Source organism: Manduca sexta, unplaced genomic scaffold (assembly GCF_014839805.1).
Source record: "Manduca sexta isolate Smith_Timp_Sample1 unplaced genomic scaffold, JHU_Msex_v1.0 HiC_scaffold_996, whole genome shotgun sequence".
In the NCBI taxonomy this organism is placed as follows: Eukaryota; Metazoa; Arthropoda; class Insecta; order Lepidoptera; family Sphingidae; genus Manduca; species Manduca sexta.
Genome location: NW_023595845.1, coordinates 1 through 7,500, shown reverse-complemented (window position 1 = coordinate 7,500; position 7,500 = coordinate 1). Strand labels below are relative to the sequence as shown.

At 42.4% G+C, this 7,500-nt stretch overlaps 1 pseudogene; it reads left to right on the top strand.

The window, feature by feature from the left end:
* Positions 1 to 2,685: 2,685 nt before the first annotated feature.
* Positions 2,686 to 7,493, top strand: LOC119193746 (annotated as a pseudogene).
* The last annotated feature ends 7 nt before the right edge of the window (positions 7,494 to 7,500 follow it).

Sequence of the window (7,500 nt, the reverse complement as noted above, 5' to 3'; positions counted from 1 at the left end):
GGAGTAACTTCTCCCGTTTTCCCAACATTTCCCTTCACTGCTCTGCTCCTATTAATTGTAGCGTGATGAAAAGTATACTATAACCAGCACAGGAGTATGACAAATAATTGTACCAAGTTTCGTTAAAATCCGTCGAGTAGTTTTTGTTTCTATAACGGTTATACAGACCGACAGACAGACAGACAGACAAAAATTTTACTAATTGCATTTTTGGCATCAGTATCGATCCCTAATCACCCCTGATAGTTATTTTGGAAATATATTTCATGTACAGAATTGACCTCTCTACAGATTTATTATAAGTATAGATTACCTATTTACACTTCCGGTAACGAAGCAACTGCTCGAAATGGAGTCCGCCGCGTTCGATGCACAAACGTGCACGTTTTAAGTTATTGTATTTAAGCTTTCGCAATGTGTTTCTGTCACTTTTCACTCGGTTAAAGGCGTCCACTGTCGCTCTACGTAACTCGTCAGGTGTTTCGTGTTCCCGAAAATACACGAGCCTTTTTATTTCCGACCACAAGAAAATATCCAGGGTGTTAAGTCCGGGCTTCTCGCCGGCCAAGTCATTGGCCGCCGCGGCCGATCCATAGTCCAGTAATGTTCATTACCAGTGCATCGTTGTCATGAATTGCGTGCGCCCGACGGAAATGATACGGGTGTAATCCGTAGGTATTTAATGTTTTCCACACAAATATTAACATTAAATTCCCGTTCCGCCATTCTCGTGCTTCGCCGATGTCTACTCTAAAATGTCCACTTCATTATCCGACGAGTCATTCACCCGTCTCGGCCTTGCACATGAGCCGGCGCGTGGAATTATCCGTGGTCGAGGAGGCGCTGGGTTGCAGCCAAGGTAGTGGGAGTAGATGGAACTTGAGGAGTTTCGATCCCGTGAAGTCGCAGCGGATTCAAACGATCCGGTTAGGAGTACAACCGCCTAGCCTCTTCCAAATTGTACCTACTTAACTACAGCGTATAGCTGAACCATTGACAAATACTCCGCGTTTGAATATTAGTACTGACGACTCATTTTCGTAATCAAAGCAGCCTAATCGCGCGCGTGTTGTCGCATTACTGACTGAAAGACGGCGCGACGGGCGGGGGAGAGCGGGAGTGTATGCGCTCGCCGTGCTGAGGCATAGGTACATCAGAGGGGTGCGCGTCATTGGCTACGACGCGACGCGACGCGGCGGTCTCTTTGTACCTATTCTTTTGGAGAATATTTTGCCGCTTACTTATGAATGGCACCGATCGTAGTGTTTGTAGTGGCGTTACCACGAGTTCTCATTTATTATTCGGAAACGAGTATTCATTTTAATGATAAAAAAATGTTTTAATTTTATTAAAATGATATTTTTTCACTTCTATTATTGATATAGAATTCAAAATTTTCAGTTCCAAAACGACTATAAAGTCACGGTGTATATTTATTGTCTATTCCTTAATTTTTTAATACTTCCCAGATTCTTTCGTGATAGAGCGAGTCGAACGCCTGTAATAGTTAACAAAATAACGTTCAGTTACATTTTATTATTAAAATGAAAAAAACAAGAAAAAAACAAAAAACGAAATATCCTTTTTTGTTTGTAGTAACGTTTCTTGGAGCCTAAATTTAAGAATCTGCCTCGGAATGCAACGAAGTGAGCTCGCGGCACCACCAGTGCTCAGCAGGATGCATGGGTGTGATGTGCATTGCGCACGTCGCTCTGCCATTGCAGTTTGCTCACGAGATATAGATGAACGCGGTATTTCACCAGATTAAACATCAGGCAGGCCATGTAATAATCCCGTCGATATTTCATTTTTAAAATATTTATTTATTTTATATATTTCGCGGAGAAAGTGCCTTATTACTACCGCCCAGCCTTCGTGGGGGGCGACTGAGCGGTTATGCTGGGGTAACCGTGCCTTACGGCCCGGCGTTGAACCGCCCGGATTTGATAGTGACCTTTGGGCGACCGCCGGGCCGAGTCCCTAACCCTATATACAACTTAAGCCTATGCACGGCCTACCAGCTAAAACTCCGCGGTGGCCCTCTTCGGTGCATTTGGGACGGCTGCGGGCTTCCTCTGACGTTGACGTGTCTAAGTCTGCGACCGCAGCCGCCCCTGCGCGGTGCCGCCTTGCGGCCCGTCTCCCGTGGAAGCCTCCCCGTCTCAGAAGCCCCCGCGCACCGAAGGACGCCCTCGGCGTCTACGGCAGTATGAGGTCAACAACACACGGCCGTCCATCCCGGGGGTCAACTGAAAGATGTGCAAAAAATGCACAAAAATGTACTAGGGCGGACAGCCCCCTGCCGCCCGCCGGCGACCCCCTTTGTGGCCCCTATTAGTCGCCTCTTCCGACAGGCAGGGGATACCGTGGTGGAATTCTCCAAACGCCCCCATTCCACAGGGCGGATGGTGTACTGAACTGACCAAACCGCAATAACCTTTGGTTGGCTGTCAAATCGTTCTCCGATTGGGTGCGCGGCAGTTACGTAAATTTGGCAAAATGCTAATCTAAAAATACCACGCGCCTACGTAATTAGGTCACGGTCAACACTGGCGAGAGGGAGAGCAGAGAGGTGGCAGCTGCAGACTGTGCAGGTTGAGGAGAGGCAGGAGATCTCATGGGTGTTGTAGGTAGATACGGAAGATCTCGATAGACGCGGCCGGCTGCGCCGGCTGAAGTGCCTGAATGGCGGGCGGCGTGCCGGCGCGGCGTGGCGGCGCGGCGTGGCGGCGCGGCGTGGCGGCGGGACGGTGCGGACCAAGCGTTTGATATTTTCGAACCTTTCTTATCGTATGTTTTGAATGTGTGCGTGCATAGGTCAAAATTAGGTATTGCTATGAATATTTATGAATGATTTGTTGGCGTATTTTGTTTTTATTAACTACGTTTTTACTCATAAAGTCACTAAATGGTTTATTTATCAAGAACAGTTTTGGTACTTACTGTGTAACATAAAATATACTAAAATAAGACCTAACTACATTGAATTATTTATTGAAATCTTAAATTAGTGTAAAGAAAAAAAAGTGTTACACGACTCGTCTTATTTATATTAAATGTCTTAGCCTTCCACCCTGAAGGTTTTGATAACCTACAAATAAATAAACATGTGATTTGAACCTTGTCTAATTTTTCTATATATTAATACGTGAAGCAAAAACTTTGGACCCCTTTTTACGAAAATTGCGCGGACGGAGGAGTATGAAATTTGGCACACTTATAGTTTATGTGTAGGAGAAGTGCAGAACGCTAATATTTTTCAATAATAATTCTTATAAAGAACATTCAATCAATAAATAAAACATTACACACACTACCATGCATTTAACACACACAAACACAAAGTATTTGTTACACGCATACATATTCTGTGGTCAAATAGTTTCTTTTGTTTATCATTTTGTCCACAGACATAGAGTATTGTTTTATATGTTTACTGTGGTCTTACTGAATGTTAAACAGAAAAGTTTTATTTGCCCCATTTAATATAAAAAATACTACGTGAAGCTAGCAGTAAGATACATTTAAATGTGCACGAAATATCATTCCAAAAGTGTTTTTATGTTATGATTGTGGATTAATCATTTAGAGTGCAGGCTTTGTAATGCGAAATATTTTGAATCTGAAGTGACTTTAGGTGACAAAACTGCATTCACCTCATGTTGCCATTATTATTGTCATTATTACAGTATTTATTACCTATTTATTAGCTTCACAAAAATTTTACTTACTTGATTAATAATTTTTATTCACATCCAGGATTACACTAGACTAGAGTAATTATAATAATATAAGCGCAGCTCCGTCCATAACAACGAGCTTTCAATAATGACACCATACTCAAGTCAGTTTGAATGGATTTCAGTTTAATTCAGTTGAACACAGTGAATGTTCAGAACGTCAAATCTAGTACGTAGTACATATGTACTATATATATATATATATATATATCAATGTGCAAAAGTAATTAACTACACAATAACATGTCGTGGCTTCCATAAATTATAAGTACAATTAGAGCGTCATCGCTGACGAGTAGCAGGGGACAGGTGACGAGGTGATTACGACGCGACGGTGGGTTGTAATACCGCACTCCGCATGACTCACTCTAGTCGAGGCATCTGTTTGTCCACAATTATTTTATCACTATAAATGATCTAGCATTGTTTTGTAGTTTTATTTAAATAATATATTTTTTTAAATAAAGCTATTTTACGGATTCCGCCCCGTGATCACGAAGGCTGCAATCTTCTAAACGTCGGAAACACGTTTAAATTATAATATAAAAAACCGCGATAAAATCCGTAAAATGGTTTTATTTGAATGTCTAACATTCGCGTAAACATAAGAAATCATTATAATAATCTGTTAATTAAGCCTTTTACTAATAAGATTTAATCATTATAAAATTATATATGCTCCTTGTAGTTTGTATGGCAGTTACGCTCTAACAAGCGTAGTCCGGATCTGCTCCGTGTCGCGCTTCGCGGGCAGCACTCGCCTGGATCTGGGGGCTGTTATTATTGCCCTAATGAAAGCTTCGCCTCGCATCACAAATGTCAACATACCGTAAATATTAGATGAAGCGCGCTAGGTCGGAGTCGCTTTTAAATACCATGAGCCGACTTTCACGCTGTTATTACTCATTCACGATTCCATGAGAATGTAAGTAACCCTTCAGCTGTTTTGATTGTAGACCGCAGCGTGTATTAGCGTAGTGTAGCACAGTATGTTCTCTGACCCTACTACCTACACTACGCAGGACTTCGGCGGGCAGCAGCGTGGCGCCGCATCTGCGTTGCCTACGCATGGTTGGGTTCTGCAGGTTGAGCGCGGGCACGGCGGGTGCGACAGGACGCGGCCGGTGGCGCCGGCGAGCTCACGGCGCGTACCACGCTTTCGCGCTGTCCGCCACGTCCACCTACGTGCTGCAGCAACTCATATATGCTTATCAGGCACGTCACTTATTTGTGCTACAATTTTTTTTTTAAAACCAGCCTATGATACGTTAGAAATAAATTAATACACTTATAAGCTAACGATGACACCTGCTACTTCAGCTAACAATTATAATTGACGAACTCTCATTTTAAAAGCCAGACATGTTTCTTCTGATAGAAATTTCCCTTTTTTTGCAGATCAGGTACCCTGTGGCTGATTATAATACTCGTTCTGTCTAATGTCTATACACTCGCAGGAAACACCAGTGGCGGAGGGTCCATATAACTCTATAATTCCTGTCGACTTCCCTATATTTAGAAATGATGTAGAATCTAATTATAATCGTTAGAACGATTTTTAGACCGAATTCATGCACATCAGTGCCATCATGCTGTGTCAGGTTCCCTTTCGAAAAAATTGTACCTTTCGCGACTGGGAACCACAGACAATATATTATGTACATACATAATATTATATTGATTGAGACTGTATTCCTTAGTATGCACTTCGCGGGGAATTATAGCAATAAGACGTTAGACTAATCTATGCGTGTTTCTAAATGTGTTGTTAACTGGACCAAATAGTGAAGAAGCGCATGCGCTCATTATTCGGTCGGCGCAGAGCGGCGTCGGCGCCCGGTCAAAGGCGTAGTTATTACCTAGTTATAGATAAATAGCGTGCGCATATTAATCACCTGATTTTGAGTTCATCTGCCGCATTGTCTTACTAATAAACAATACGGCAAAACCGCACATACATTTACACACGTAAATGACCGTTAGACTCAGCATTTATCACAACACGCATTAATTTGTAAAATACAGTCAGTTCATCATTAAACCGCACATAGCAGATTTATCATTAACATTAGCATGAGTAAACTCAATATATTACACAATGACGTTTAGTTACTATATCAGTTATTTGAAACAGTCTACATTGTTGCATTTACTCTTAAAAGGTATACGACTAAAAACCCTACAGATTTGGTAAGAGTACGACACTTTTCTGTCTGAATCAATGCCTTCAATTATATGTTAGAAAGATTAAATCGGCTTCCTGTATATACAAATAGTAGATACATAAACTACTATAGTCTATACTGAAAACCCACATGCGCCATGTGTGCTCGCGCTAGCAGTCGGTGCTATCGACGCAGCGCTATAGTTATAGTTGGCACGTGTGTGTAATATGTGCAGGAGCGCGGCGACATGGAGAAGTTGTCGCGCGTGATGTTCATCATGTTGTGTTTCGTGACGTGCGTCGTCAAGCAAATCGTGTTCCACGTGGACGCGACGCGGATCGACATGCTTGTCGCGGGCCTAGCCGGTGAGTTGAGTGTAGTACGATGCGACAAGTTCATTCTTAATGCAATTTTTACTCACAAAATAGTAAGGGGTTCCGATAGATCCTGAAAGTTAGAATATACATTGTAGACCTTCGTTTTATGCGATGAAATCGGGCTGTTGGTTTTCGTGGAAGCACCTATCTTGATCGTGCCATGGGTTTCACTTACAATAATTATATAAGGTGCGTTCGGGTAAGATCGGATTCGGGGTAAGATCGTATAACGAAAAATACCACGAATCTATGGTTATTTTTTAGTTTAAGCTATGTAGGCGGCTACGCTGTCTCTTTTTGCCCCACCCTATATACATACCACAGTTGATGGTACGACCAAGAACAGGAGCGCTATGTGCATTGAAACAAAAAAGGTGGATTTCACTCTTCTTAACATTTATGAGACTTCTGTTTCATTTTGTGGACTTTATCATACTATCATTAGAAGCGTTATTAGAACTGAGTCCGAACTTACCCCGCGAAGGTCCGATCTTTTCTAAGGGTTTTAAATTTCTATAAAGATATTATCATCTATTTTTAAGCTTATACAGAGAGAATGATAAAATCATCACATAAAGTAGCATTAATAATAACCAGTTTTGTGTATAAAATGCCGGTATTGTTTAAATATTTTATGAGAAAAATAACATTTTCGAGACTCCTCGCAACACACCGAAAAACCGTCCGAAATTAGCCGAACGCACTCTAAATAAAAATAATATACAATGGTAATGGTTATGGTATGTGCAGTGTGGCTCTGTTTCATTATAACTTGTATGAACATGTACGCGGTTGTGCAGAGCCGCTGTTCAACCCGGCGGCGGAGTGGGCGCGGGCGCTGCTGCGCGAGACGGCGCGCGCCGCGCGGCGCCAGGCGCTGGCGTACGCGGGTGCGCGGTGGCCACGTGCGTGCTGTGGATCGTGTTCCCCGTGCTGGATCGCGCGCGCGGCCGTCACGTGCACTTCTCCTTCTGGGCGCCCATCGACTGCACGCACACCGCCAAGTATTTATTATACAAGTTTTATTCATAATTATGTATTAGTTATAATTTAATGTAACTTAATACATTCAAGGGACGACTTCTTTTAGTGCACTGGGTCTTTGTAAAAAAAAATATGATATTAGATGCGGTTTCATATTAATTTGTGATGAATAAACTTCAGGTTCCTCACGCTGCTTCTGTACTCGTTTTATGCGACAAGCCTGGTGGGTGTCGG